Here is a 14,833-nt window from a genome sequence, read left to right on the forward strand (position 1 = left end):
TTTATAAATAATAATATTATAACAGAAAAGTAAAACTACAATTACTTAATACATTATACAAAGTTGTAATCAAAAAAAATTCTTGACTACATTATACTACAACATATTACAGTTTGTTTTCCTGCATTATATTAAGAGAATATTTACCCCCCCACACACACTTTTGGTAACAAAATTCACAAGTCCCACAGAAGTAAAGTAAAATGAGCAACTATGTTATGGATAAAGGGCCACTCCAAAAATGTGTAAATTGTACAGAAGATTCCAAAATCAGTTTATGGACTTAAGTTTATACACTGCTGTGTGCCAGCTAACTTTCAGGATTTGACATTATTTTTTGGTAGTGTTGTCCTTTTCTGAAAGTGTACTGATGTGGAAACCGCATCATTCAAACTCTGAGGGAAATCTAGACTGGAGAGCATGTGTGACTGTTTAGAAGTACTCCAATGCAACCAAAGACCATGAGATATCTATTCACTACATTATGTGTACTTTGCATTCATTAAATATATTGTCTATTAATTGCATTTATGTGTTCTCTGACTAGTTTGTGTGCAGAGGTTAAAAACCCACCACTTGTATACGAGGCCTTGTGAGGTACATATATAATATTAGGAGCCTATTGATGTATTATACATATTCAGGAAATTATTAGCACACCATCTGAAATGTGAGAACAATATTCAAAGTTGGATCAATTTAAGGTTCACATATAGTGTACAACAGCACATTGAGCAAAAGAGAAACTAATTTCTTAGAAGGTAAGAGAACTAATACTTGTAATATGTTCATGCCAAGAAAGATTGGAGTCGGAATATCCCAAGAAAGTTGTCCAGCGAGATGTGTGTTGTCAAAAGTAAGACTAGATGAAAAGTTCTTTTTTTAAGAATGAAGACAGGATTGAGTTTTGCAAGCATTGAAGTTAACAAGGTTAATAGAATGGTTTGGGGATCAGAATTTAGCATTGTAGATATTCTAGAGATTTGAGAAAGAAATATAATGTACTGTCAGGCAACACTGTTTGGATTCACCATCAAATGAAAAGTAATGCTTTATATGAAAATTAAGTACATTATGTATAAAGTGACACCGAGTCTGGTTATTGTATTATACAAATGAGTGGCACCTTAGCAGTATATGTAAATGAGTCACAGCATACAGCAGGAGTTTTGGAGTGGTTTTCCATTTTGTATCTGGAGTGAGAACAAGACATTCTGTGATAGCAAAATTCTTGGATATTCCTGCAAGATATTTCAACTGATGAATTCAAGTGGTGAGCCAGCATAAGAACAGAGGCGGGGGGGGGGGGGTTCCAACAGTCACACACACAACATAACATGAAGGAAGACCATGGGCTACAACACAGTTTGTGACCAATATCTCCAGTTGCCAAAACAGGAGTGTGATCCTGAATCAGTACAATCTGATCTTGCATCAGCTATGGGAACATTGGTATCTACTTGCACTGTACACAGAAAATGGTCTTTATGGTATGCAACTGGTAGTCTGCATGCCATTTTCTCCAAGCCACAGAAGAGAACGGTTGAAATGAGCCAAAGCTCCATGTTAGCTGGACCCAAGACCAATGTGGGTTGTAAGCCCCAATGAAGGTTTACATATGAGTCTCAATTTGCTCTACAAGGCAACATCAGACATGCTCTGATCTGGAGGGAACCAGGGGCACATTATTATCCCTCTAATATCATTGAAATGGACACACATGGAGGTAGTGTGATAATATTAGTGGCTGTGTGCATTGAGTGGATCCACCAACCTACATGTGCTTCCTAGTGGAATCATGATTTGATTGTTGCGACTTATAGAGATGAGGTCTTGGATCCTTATGTTCATCTCTATGTGATAGGATAGACAATCCTACAAAACAATAATGCTCACCCTGGTCAAATAAAGCTCATGGACCAATATATTCAAGACACTATTGTACATATGAACTGGCCAGCCAGATCTCCTGACTTTAGTCCTATTGAACAGGTCTATCCAGAATATTCTAGGTAGATGTGTTGGGTCTCAACCTCCCTTCCCAAAACCCTGAGGGACTTAGAACAGCTTTGCAGGAGCAATAGTTGCTATTACCAACTGACCATCTGGACAACATTATAAACAGTACAAAACACTGAGAGCTGTGACTACATACTTTATTGAGACATCTGACAATCTCATTCTGAGTTCTTGTTTTTGATCATTGTCTTCATGTACCCATTTGTTACTGAATGAAACTATTTAAAATTTTTGTGGGTATTTCTTTCACAACTCATATCATATACTGCTTTTCACCCAATTACCTCAAAAACTGTATGACGAATTTTTATGGAAATCATGATTTTCTCTTTGTTCTTAATGTATAGAATCCAATAGAAGTATATAGACAGTTATGTAGTCAGGGCTAAAAAAATATGCTTGCCCACTTGCCCAAGGTGAGGAGGTTTTGCCAGCTGACACATAGCTGCAGACTGAAAAAAATGAAATTATTTTTGTTTAGTAAAAAAAAAAACTTCCTAAACAATTTTTTTATAATTATATAAGCCAAGTGGATACAGCATTATATTTTAGAAATCTTTTTTTTTTATCTTGAAATAAACACAGAAGAATATGAGTAACAAAAATTAATATAGCAAATTATATTTTCTAAAAAAAAAACCAAAAAACAATGTATTGACTTCTTGGATGGTTTCAACACAAAGGATATATGCTCCAGACAATACCACCCTTTATTCAACTACTATTGACTTGCTGGGAAATATTTAAAAAAATGGGAGGGGGGGGTGTCTTGGTTGAGTACATTTTTTACTCCCATAGTGAGTAGGATTTGCACAATTTGTCAAGCCCTGCCACCAGCAATAGCTGAAAATTAGAAATTAACATTCTATATATATACAGACATGTATAATGCTATGCATTAAGAGAAGTCTGGCTCCCACTGACGAGATTTCAATAAAGGTCAAAACCGGTCTGGGTAGTGGCCCTTTCCTTCGTCCACCTTTACCACAACTTGCCTCAGTCCTGAAGATACTTCAGGCACAAACTTTGTTTGCTTACACTTGGATAAAGGATTAAACTAAATGTATTATAGTCTAATCAAGTGGGAAAAAAAAAAACTTACATCTTTCTCTAAATCCAGAGTAATTTAATAATAAGGTGAGACACCTTTTGGCACCTCATATAGGTAAATATGACTGCTCCATTGCTTCCACCTTGGTAACACCAACTCTGGATCTGGCTCCCATGACGAGACCTCAATAAAGGTCGAAACCGGTCTGGTAGTGGCCCTTCCCTTAATGCATGGCATTATACATGTCTGCAAGGAGATGTGCTTTGCATTATGGGAGATACTGAGATAAGGAGTGATGAGAGCTTGGTCCACCTTTACTACGAGTTGCCTCAGTCCTGAAGATACTTCAGGAGCAAACTTTGTTTGCTTACACTTGGATAAAGGATTAAACTAAATTAAAAAAAAAAAAAAAATCAGCTAACGCCTTTTTATTCCTGTATAGGGAGTAGACGAGGCTGTTTTTAACCTTATCTAACTTTTTGGAGACTGAGTGGGCAGTTCAATTTCCACTGGTACCCAATCAGCGATAGCCGGCCCAAGGCAGCACGCAGTGAAGGGAATAGCTCAACAAGGGCTGCCATCTCGTGGTCCCTAACTCTAACACAATATATTTAATGTCTGAAATAATGTGGATTCTACGGTCGATTTTCTTGAGTTTACGGGACGAAAAACCCAAGTTTCCGGGAAAAAAACTCATTTGCCCGTGCCAGAGATCGACTAACTCGGGAACCGGTCGAAAGAAGGCTTAGAAAAATTTCCTCTAGTCAAGAGGAAACCAAGTCTTCCTTCATGTGGTCAAGCGGTGTGGTATGCAAACTGCACATTATAGTCTAATCAAGTGTAGAAAAAAATAAAAATCCGACCTGTCATTCTATCAAGCAAATAATAAAACTTATTGGTTTTTCTTTTCTTTTGCAATTGAATAATTTTAAAACTATAGTCACCTTGATTCAAATATAATATGCATCCATTATTTCACACTTAATGGCAGAAGCATGAACAATAATCCAATAAAATCTATAGGTATGCAAATTTATTGTCCCCACCCAACACACTTCTCCACATAAAGGAGAGGGGGTTGAAGAGACAGACTGATGCTGTGTGTGTGTGTGTGTGTGTGTGTGTGTGGGCAAGGTTAAGAGAGAAGGAAATCTGTTCTTTTTTGATGAGCCACAGGTTGTAATCTATTCCAGAGAACAGAGGCAGATGGAATAGGAATAGCAGATTAGGTGGGGCTCAATTTAGAGTTCAACTGTTAGTTGAAGGGTTGCTTAAGGGTCAAAGCTGTATAACTGAGAGGAGACCTCCACATCGCCTTTAAAGGAATGCAGAGAACCGACCAGGGCTTCTAACCTAATATCCAATCCATCCCCCCCCCCTTCTCGTGGTGTACCATGAGAAGAGGGGGGATATCACCTGGATACTGAACCAACGAGGATGGGCTGGCAATTTGGGATTTAGCCAACCAAATTGTATTCTTATTGGCTTAAACCAAAATATACATTATCCCATCTGTTAGTTGAACAGTCCACTGTTCAATTCAACTGAACTCATGGAAGTATTTGCAGAAAATGCACAATGCAAAAGTCAACCATCTGAGACTGTGGATGGAGAGGGAGTGCGTGTGTGTGAGAGAGAGAGGGATTATCAATTAAAAGAAATACAGCAACAAGAATTTTTACAGAGGCATGACATTCTCTGTTACTTCAGACAGCATCAGGGTGAAAGCAACAGGTTAATAGTTTGGAGACAGACATTTCTCTTTTTTGGAACGGGCTGATTATGGGCTTACTTCCATGCTGTGGAGGTGGATGCCAGCCAAGTATAACAGGAGAGTGCAGAGATGATAAAAGCAAGTTGTTAGTCCAGGAAGATGTCTTAAGTACAATTGGAGGAGGAAAGGATATCATCAGCACCAGAAGCCTTTTGGAATTTGGATTGTTCAAGACCATCTTTCTGGTAGAAGGCCACAATAGGCATGTGGTGCATTGTTCCTTACAGGAGAAAGTGATTTGCCTTGCACGATCTAGGTATATATGCATATGCACGATCTAGGTAAGAAAGAATAATTCCTGAAGGTTAGCACTGTCTTTAGAAATGAGGCACAGGCAGAGAGAAATTGCACCTTACAGCTTTTACATGCAGCCAGAAGATAACTGCCATTTGTGCATACTGGAAATTATGTGGAATAAATACTAATAAGAATAAGCCTTAAAAGGCTCAGATAAAGGTTAGTTTTGCTGTCACTTCCTTATTTACTAATGTACCACTAACATACGCTCTTGATTAGATAAAGTCTACCCCCCCACAACATCTATGAATTATTCAAATTTACTGTTTGCAAGGTTACTTGGCAGAGAAAATAATTACTGGAAGGTTATCCCCCCCCACACACACACTCCTTTAACTAATTTTCCATCCTTACTGTGGTTACACTTCATTGATGATATGTTTTCCATTTGGCCCCATGAGCAAGATACTTTAGATTTCTTTGTAACTTACCTTAACAACAAACACCCCCTCACAGCAGAAAAATAATCAAATAACTGTTTGCCTTTTCTAGACACATAAGTCACTTGCCTTTCAGATGGTACACTATCTTCTTCAATTTATAGAAAGCCAACACAAACACACAGGAAAATATCTATATAAACAATCACATCATCATCATCCAGTCCAACAGCATGAAATTCTAAACAACACTAGCACACAGAGCTAACGCTATTTATTCTAATGATGTAGCTCTTTACACAGAACTCAACTATCTCTGCCATACTTTCCTGGCCAATAGCTACAGCTCTCAAAAAATAGATAAAATACTACATGGACCTCCTACTTCCCCTTTCCTAAATGCAAAAGAACAACACTACTATTCCATTTTTCCAAAGTGGAATTCAAAGTACATTTGAAAAGACAGCCAAAGTACTAATAAAATATAACCTTCACATGTTAAATTAGAAACTCTGATTTGGTTTCCTAAGAACAAACTTCATCCTCTAGAACAGGGATTCTCAACCTTTTCCAGTGGCATACAACTATATTTAATTCAAGATATTAGATGTACCAGTAAGCAAATCTGTTTTCGTACCACCCGGCAGTGGCTCACGTACCACCAGTGGTATGCATACAATAGGTTGAAGATCCCTGAGTGTATCAAGTTTTTCATGCCTACTATGAACAGACAAGATCTGTCAGGACAGACAGGCCATGCTTTAGAGGTTCTTAAGATATTTCAGATTTACAATGTCAATATAGCTGTGGGATTTGATGGGATATTGGCTCAGGTTTTACAAAAAGTTACTGTTAAAGTTGCAACGTTACTGGCAATGCCTCTGACTAAGCTCTTTAATTAAGTCTCAGCTCTGGCAGAATTCCAAGGGGAGTGGAAAGAGGGCAAAATAATCCCTCTGGCTTCAGTAGCAAATTATAGACCAATCAGTATCTCAGGAGTGGTGATAAAAGTACTTGAAAAGCTAGTCAAAAAGAGAATTCAGGTGGATAAGAATATGATACTCTATGAGGGGTAATGTGGCTATGTGAAGGATCGGTCATGCCTACACAATGATTCTGCTGAATTTTGCCAAGGAATTTGACAGAATACCTCATGGAACTCTGTTAGGTAAATTAGAACAAATGGAGATGGATATGATACTAGTTATATGGATACAAGGATGGCTGATGGATAGATACCAAAAAGTAGTACATGAAAGAGAAGAATCCAGGAGACTAATGGTGCCGTAAGATTCTGTGCTAGGGCCATTACTGTTTAATTTGTACATAAATGATACAGGAATTACACTGAACGGCAATATTTAGTTGTTTGCTGATGATGCAAAATTGTAGAGATAGTTAACATTTTATTATTATTATTATCTGACATCTCCAGAGAGTCCAAAGACTCATTGAGGGAGGGCACCTGCTGTACAACTCTGTCTCCACCACTCAATCCATTAACTACACCAACAGCATCTACTGCCGACCACCACAACTAGTATTTCCACAGACAATCACCAACATCCATGCCCACAGGAGGATTCGAACCCGCAGCCATTTGGCTGGAGAATGGATCCGCTAACCACTTGGCCAGCCTGGCTGGCCGGCCAAGTGGTTAGCGTAAAGATGATGTAAAGAGCTTGCAGAATGATTTACATAGGCTGTCCGTATGGACATAAGATAACTGGTTTCAGTTAATGGTGGAGAAATTTAAAATTTTGCATTTTGGGATAAAGAGATTATAAGCAGTCATGCCTATCACACTGATTGAACTGTACCCCAAGAAATTGATGAAACTAAGACTTTGGGGACAGAGAGCTGAAGTTCAGAAGACATATTGCTAAGGTTGCCAGAGTAGCTCATGGGATTATTACTTGGCTATTGAAGAACCCATTAACAAACAGATACAAGGAATTTGTCCTGTTTATAAGGACTTGATACATCCACATCTTGATTAATGCACTCAGGTTTGGTCATTTGGGTTTCTTGTGAGTGGAATGCTCCCTATGAGGATGGATTGAGGGTTGCAGAAAGTGGTTGACAGGAAAAGAGGGGATATGATAGAAACATTTAAGTTATTTAAAGGCTTTTATAGGATTGATGCAAGGGAAATGTTTCAGCTCTTCACTACAGGGAGCAGAACAAGATCATTCCCAAATGCTGAGTAGGAGTGATGCAAGGGAAATGTTTCAGCTCTTGGCTACAGGGAGCAGAACAAGATCATTCCTGAAAGCTGAGTAAGAGTGTAGTTAACAGGGGTGTGAGAACTTGATTTTTTGCTTGGAGAGTGGTTAATGAATGGAATGGATTGCCAGAGATAGTTGTGAGCACTTTGTTAATGGTCTCAAGGAGAAGAGCTATCATAGATATTATGTGGATGGTTTAGATTTTCTGCAATGAGTCTTCGCACTCCATGAAAGTGCCTGAACAATAAAAATGACAAAGTCATTATAGGTCAGAAAGACTATTTCAGAGTCAGAAATAGCTAAAGCATTCTGACAAAAATTTGGGAGACTTATGCCATTCAGAATGTAGTTCACAGTAGCCTGTACACTCCTTGAGGGTAATCAGGAAATTGATGATGTTCATAATTTATTAAAATGAAAATATTAAATAATAAATACCTTTACAATTATTTGTGTTTGAATGAAATATATAACTTCTAGAGGAGAAATATTATAGTTAAGTAGAAATTTAAGATCAATTTCTGCTTAACTATAATATTTCTTCTATTCAACAGTACAGGGTACCAAATTAGGACTTCCAATCTTTTGTCCATTGTAATGCGAATTGTTTCACTCGCTCACTGTTGCATGTAAACTATATGTTTTCTCTGAAGATGCTGGTTTGAAATCCAGTGAAATATAAACTTGTTAATAAACATCCTTTCATAAATTAGTTTTGTGACATTGTAATACTATTAAAATAACTTATAAGAATAATTTAATTAATACTTCCAATATTTTGGCAAAAAATCAAGTTGCCATCATCAGGGAACAATGTCCCATTCCATCTTCCTTTTGTGCTAGACTCAATGGCATGTCAAAACCAAGTAACTCAACATCATAGAAACCTGATTACTGCTTATGATTGGTCTGTTAATCCTATCAGCATTCTCTCCTATGTCTGTAAATTGTATGTGTTCTTCTGTCCAATTTGGAATCAAAAACCAACGTTTCCAGGAGGGAAAATCCTGCTATACCTTTTTTTCTTCCCCCTGGGGGAAGAAAAAGGTATAGCAGGATTTTCAGAAGGGGTATTATACAGCACTTTTTTAAATTTTATATTTTTTTGTAGTATGAAAATGCAAAAACATAAGTGCATATCATCTATTTTATAATTAATTTTTCAACAACTAAAAATTTTAAAGGAAGTTTGAAACAAAATGTGTCTTTGCATGTATCAACAGACCTCCATGTGGGCAGTGTCTAGTTGACAACATGATCACATTCCAACTGCATGGTTCAAATTGCTTGCACTAAAAGTTTAAATTCAAATAGTTTGAATCATGAAGTTGGAACGCTCCACTAAATTTCAGAATCATTCACATTTTAAATTCTAACAGTCCTCAACAATTGTTTAATTTATACATACATGCATTTACAGTGTTTAATCAAGTTTGTATTTATTATAATGTATTAATCATTAAAAAACAATGGTTTCTTATGTTTGTAATTTAATAATGTAGTTCAGAGTAGCCTGCACGCTCCTTGAGGGTAATCAGGAAATTGATGATGTTCGTATATAAGAAAACTGATGATGTTCATAATTTATTAAAATGAAAATATTAAATAATAAATACCTTTATAATTATTTGTGTTTGAATGAAATATATAACTTCTTTCAAATTACCTTTGCCTCAGAGGAGCATGCTGGTGTCACTAAAATTTCAAAAGGGTATGCAGGTACTGAAGGTTTGGAAAACATTGTTCTAGAGCAGTGATTCTCAACCACTGTGCCGCGGCACTTTGGCATGCCATGAGATTTTTTAAGTGTGCCGCCACTGCGAATACCCATACATAAGCGGCATCAGACAAGTGGTTCAATCAGTTCTACCTTCCTAGTGGGACTGGCTGAACCAATGCGCATGGCTATTATAGTTCTGGCTACTGGCTAACAAAGCTACATACACCCGCTTGATGTGCGCATATGGTTAGTTACAACTTATATATTCATTCTCGTATGTGCAATACCACAATATTGTGTAGTCAAACTTAATTAAAACGGATTCAAAGGCAATATACAATATGTCATTTTTAATAAACTGGCTGAAGCAATGCACATGACTATTATAGTTCTGGCTAACAAAGCTACATATTAGTTTAGTCTACTAGTCACCCGCTTGATGTGCGCATATGGTTAGTTACAACTTATATATTCATTTTTGTACGTGCAATACCACAATATTGTGTAGTCTAACTTAATTAAAACGGATTCAAAGGCAATATACAATATGTCGTTTTTAATAATTTTTTGACAAAATTATTTTTATTTTCAATGAACCCCCTAAAATGGATAAATGGATAAAAAAAAAAAAAAAGCTTAACGACAATAATGATGATGCTAGCAATCATGTTAACGAGCCCAGTACAAGTAAAGATGTTTCCTCTGCCAAAAAATGTAATGTTCATCGTAAGTATAATGATGACTTCTTAAAATTTGGATTTACATCTACAATGAAAAATGATAAAACTGTTCCTGAGTGTGTGGTATGGGGTTGTAAATTATCAAACGGTTCCAAGCAAGTTCCAATGTCACCTGCTCACTAATCATCCTTCGCTAGCATCAAAAGACAAAGCCTACTTTCTTAAAATTTGGATTTACATCTACAATGAAAAATGATAAAACTGTTCCTGAGTGTGTGGTATGGGGTTGTAAATTATCAAACGGTTCCGAGCAAGTTCCAATGTCACCTGCTCACTAATCATCCTTCGCTAGCATCAAAAGACAAAGCCTACTTTCAAAATTCATTATCTGCAAGATCCAAACAATTAAAGATTTTTAAAAGCAAATTAGTGTGTCTGAAAAAGCTCAGATAGCTTCTTATTAAGTGGCTGAAGTAATTGCTCTCAAATTAAAATCTCATAATTTGGTTGAAGAAATTATATTACTTGCTTGTCTTAAAATTGTAAAAAGAATGATCAGTGAATCAGCAGAAATTGGTGTTTGTAAAATACCACTTTCAAATGACACAATTCATCGCAGAATTATAGACTTGTCCCGAAATATTGAAGAGAATACTGCTAAAACTCTTGCAAATTCCAATTTTGCTTTACAAATCGACGAAACAACTGATATTACGGGAAAAGCACACTTAATTGCATTCATTCGATTCATTCACGAAAATGATATAATTAATCAATTTTTAAGTTGTCGTGACTTATCTGATTTCACAACAGGAAAACATATTTTCGATAAAATTAATTCTTATTTACAAGAAATTAAAATTTTGTGGAATTTGTGCATTGGCATTTGTACAGATGGTGCTCCGGCTATGACAGGATCTATAAAAGGATTTGTAGCACATGTAAGAGAACATAATGCAGATATATTAGTTACCCATTGTTTTTTGCATCAGGAAACATTTATTACAAAACAATTACCATCAGAATTGAAAGTAGTGCTGGAACAATGTGTTAAAATGATTAATTATATAAAATCAAGATCATTAAAAAGTCCCCTGTTTAGTCAATTATGCCAGGCTATGGAGTCTAAATACGAATCATTGTTACTACACACACGAAAATCAGGTGGTTATCCAGAGGGAAAGTTTTTGTCTTGCATGCTTGAATTAAAAAACGAGATAAAGATATTTTTTGAACAAGATAATGATTTTGTTGGTTTGTTTGATAAAATATGGTGTGCTTAAGCTGGCTTACTTATCTAATATTTTTGTAATTTTTAATAACATAAATACGAGTTTGCAAGGACCGAAAGAAAATATTTTAAACTCAACCGATAAATTTTTGGGATTTCAAAAAAAAATTACTTTATGGAAGAATAAAGCACAAGAAGGTAGTCTAAAAAAGTTTAAGTCAGTTCCAAAAGATTGTTATAAAATAATTCATAAAATAGTTATTGATCATTTGACAATACTAGAGCAAAAAAATGTTCATTACATTCCAAATTAGAAATAAAAAAAAAAATTTTATTGGATTCGGAATCCATTTGTGATAAACGACACATAGGTGTATGAACTAACTTTGAAAGAAGAAGAAGAACTAATTTCTGTGTGTAATAACCGAGATTTAATTTCAAAACATTCAGAAGAATCAATTAATTCGTTCTGGATTAATCTTAGATACGATTATCCAACAATATCACAAAAAGCTTTAAGTGTGTTATTACAATTTTTTACATCTTATTTGTGCAAATTCAGATTTTCGGCTTTGACCGATATAAAAACGAAAAAAAGATCCAGACTTTTAAATCTGTATCATGAAATGAGAGTAGCATTATCATTTATACGCCCAAATATAAATGAAGTTATCAAAAAAAAAAAACATGCTCAAATTTCGCATTAAATGTAATTTATCATTAAATAAACATTTTGTTTACTTTGTAATGCAATTTCATTTTATATTTTAATGCAAATTATTATTGTATGTTATTTTTACAAAATTTATTATAGGTACATGAATTAAATAACCAAGTAAAATTCTTTTAAATTTATCTTATTGTTAGTGTGCCGCCAAATTTTAAAATTATTAAAAGTGTACAGTGACGAAAAAAAGGTTGAGAATAACTGATCTAGAGAGTAGAAACAATAGCCTGACAATAGAAAGGATTGTTGCTCGCAGCAAATGATTCGATTTTCTTCCTTGGTGAGCAGAATAGGAAAAAAAAAAAGCTGAAGTTGTGGATGAACTTCACTTCTGGGATAGCTGGATGTAAGAAATCTTTCAGAAGTCAGAGTAATTTTCAGAATTAGAGGAGAAACAGTAGATGAATTATATATTACAAGGCAAGGCCTGGTTGGCCAAGTGGAGCATACATGTTCTCCAACCAACAGGTCATGGTTTCAGGTCCCACTGTGCATAGGCAAGCCTGTTCTAGACAAGCTTGTATAGCTCCTTGAGTTTATAAAGCTCATCTCATCTTGGAGAAAAAAAAAAAAAACTTAAGCTGTAGGGGCGGAGATTAAAAAGAGGAGATTAAAGGTTTGGTATCCTATGGCAAAGAATATCAGTACTTTGTGATATTCATTGTGAAGTGTGATATTTCTGCTGCCCTTGTGGTGGAAGGAATTACAATCAAAAATTTACATGATTACTAACTTCCTATCTACAATTTTCCTCCAAATCAGTCTGTTACTTGTCAAGACTCCAACATTATCAATCCACCTATATCTTGGTTTTCCTACCAACCTGGCAGAGAACACTTGTTTTGCTAATCTTTCCTCCCCCCCATTCTCTTTAAGTGACCATATCACCTGAGATTAGCTCTGCTAATGCATTTCTGGATGTCGGCAATGTCAAGTTCTTTCCTAATATCCTCGTTAATATGATATTGCCATTGATGCCATCTGTTCATGCCTCTGATCTTTCTCAGGACTCTCATACCTGCAGTCTCTAGTCTTTGGTGAACTGTTTTACTTCTGACCCAGCTCTCAGATCCATAAGTTTAAAACTGGTTTGAACACTGTCTTGTATACAGCTAATTTAGTGTTCCGACTAATTTCTCTCTTATTCCATATGAATTTATTCAATTGACTTCCTACCGTACCAGCTTTGCTGATTCTATTGTCTATTTCTATATTTAATTTACCATCTTCAGTAAAAATCGTGCTTAAGTAGCTGAAATGTTTCACTTGTTCCACAGGTTCTCCATTCAAAACACAGTTGATATTTTCAATGATTCTGCTTATTTTCATTGTCCTTTTGATGCTGACCTTCATACCATATCTATTACAACAGTTATTCAATTTAGACAAAGAATCTTGCAAACTTCTAGCGTATTTATTTAGAAGTATAACATCATCTGCATAAAGCAAACAGCTGACCTTAACCTCTTCAATTTTGATATCATGTTTAACACCACTTTCCTTCATAATGTGATCCATATAGATAATGAATAACAGAGGGGATAATGTACATCCATGTCTCACACTAGATTTAACATTAAACCATCTTCCTGTACTTCCTTCAATTCTAACTGCTGACTTACAACTCAAAGACTAATTATTGCTTGATATAATGTCCCATTGACACCATATAACTGTAGCGCATTGAATAGCTTTTCTCTTGGCACCTTATCATATGCCTTTTCCAAATCTACAAAACTCAAATATAAATCTTTGTTATCTTCCCATGATTTCTCCACTATTTGTCGTAAAGTGAAGATCTGATCCTGAAAGCCTCTATTTGGCCTGAATCCAGCTTGTTCTTCACCAAGCTTTTCTTCCACAATTCTTCTCAAGTATACTTGCATAAATCTTGCCAGGAACACTCAGTACAGAAATACCTCTGTAATTGTCACATTCAATTCTATTTCCCTTTTTATATATGGGTACTATGAGAGCTCTTCTCGAATCATCGGGAATTTGTCCCTCTATCCAGGCCTTTTGAACTATGCAGTGCAGCCATTGTAAGACTTTTATACACCATACTTCAGCATTTCTGTTCGAATATCATCTACTACTGCTGCCCTTCCACATTTCAAGCCTTTGATGGATTTTTCTACTTCAAATATGGATATGTGTTCCTGACTGCATGCCTGGTCAGTGTTTTTTTACCACTGTGCTGTCATCACTGCTTGTTTCATTTAGCAGTTTATCAAAGTAATTACTCCATACTTCATGGATATCTTTTTCTCCCATTTTCATATCACCTTTATCATCTCTAACTCCTTTTACAGCACTTTCCTTCATTTCTAAGCTTCTTCAACAACCTCCAGAATATCTTACCACCTTCTTGATATTTATTTTCTATGTTCTTGCCAGTCCTCCCATGACTTTTGTTTAGCTAGTTTTACACAGTGTTTAGCTTTCTTACATTTGTCTAAGAGCACAAGCTGACTTACTTGCCAGGAACTTTTGATGTGCTTTCTTCTTTTCCTTCACTGCCTCTTTAACTTCGTGTGTCCACCATGGAGTTCTGATTTTTCTATCCTTGCAGACAACCTCACCACATGTATCTCTGGCTGAATCAATCAGGGTTTTCTTCAAGGCTTGCCATTGAATCTCCAAGGTTTAGTTCCTGTTCTCAAAGTCATTTATTTTTTTTCTCAATAATCTTTGTGTATTTTAGTCTACAGTTCACATCTGAGAGC

The 14,833-nt window shown here is 35.8% G+C and overlaps 1 protein-coding gene across 1 annotated transcript in view; it reads right to left on the reverse strand.

The window, feature by feature from the left end:
* Pink1 (PTEN-induced putative kinase 1) overlaps nt 1–14,833 on the reverse strand; it is a 136,225-nt gene that overhangs the window by 104,076 nt on the left and 17,316 nt on the right. The window lies entirely within an intron of this gene.

The sequence above is a fragment of the Typopeltis vanoorti genome, chromosome 4 (assembly GCF_054136105.1).
Source record: "Typopeltis vanoorti isolate ZY-2024b chromosome 4, IOZ_Tvanoo_1.0, whole genome shotgun sequence".
NCBI classification, from domain to species: domain Eukaryota; kingdom Metazoa; phylum Arthropoda; class Arachnida; order Uropygi; family Thelyphonidae; genus Typopeltis; species Typopeltis vanoorti.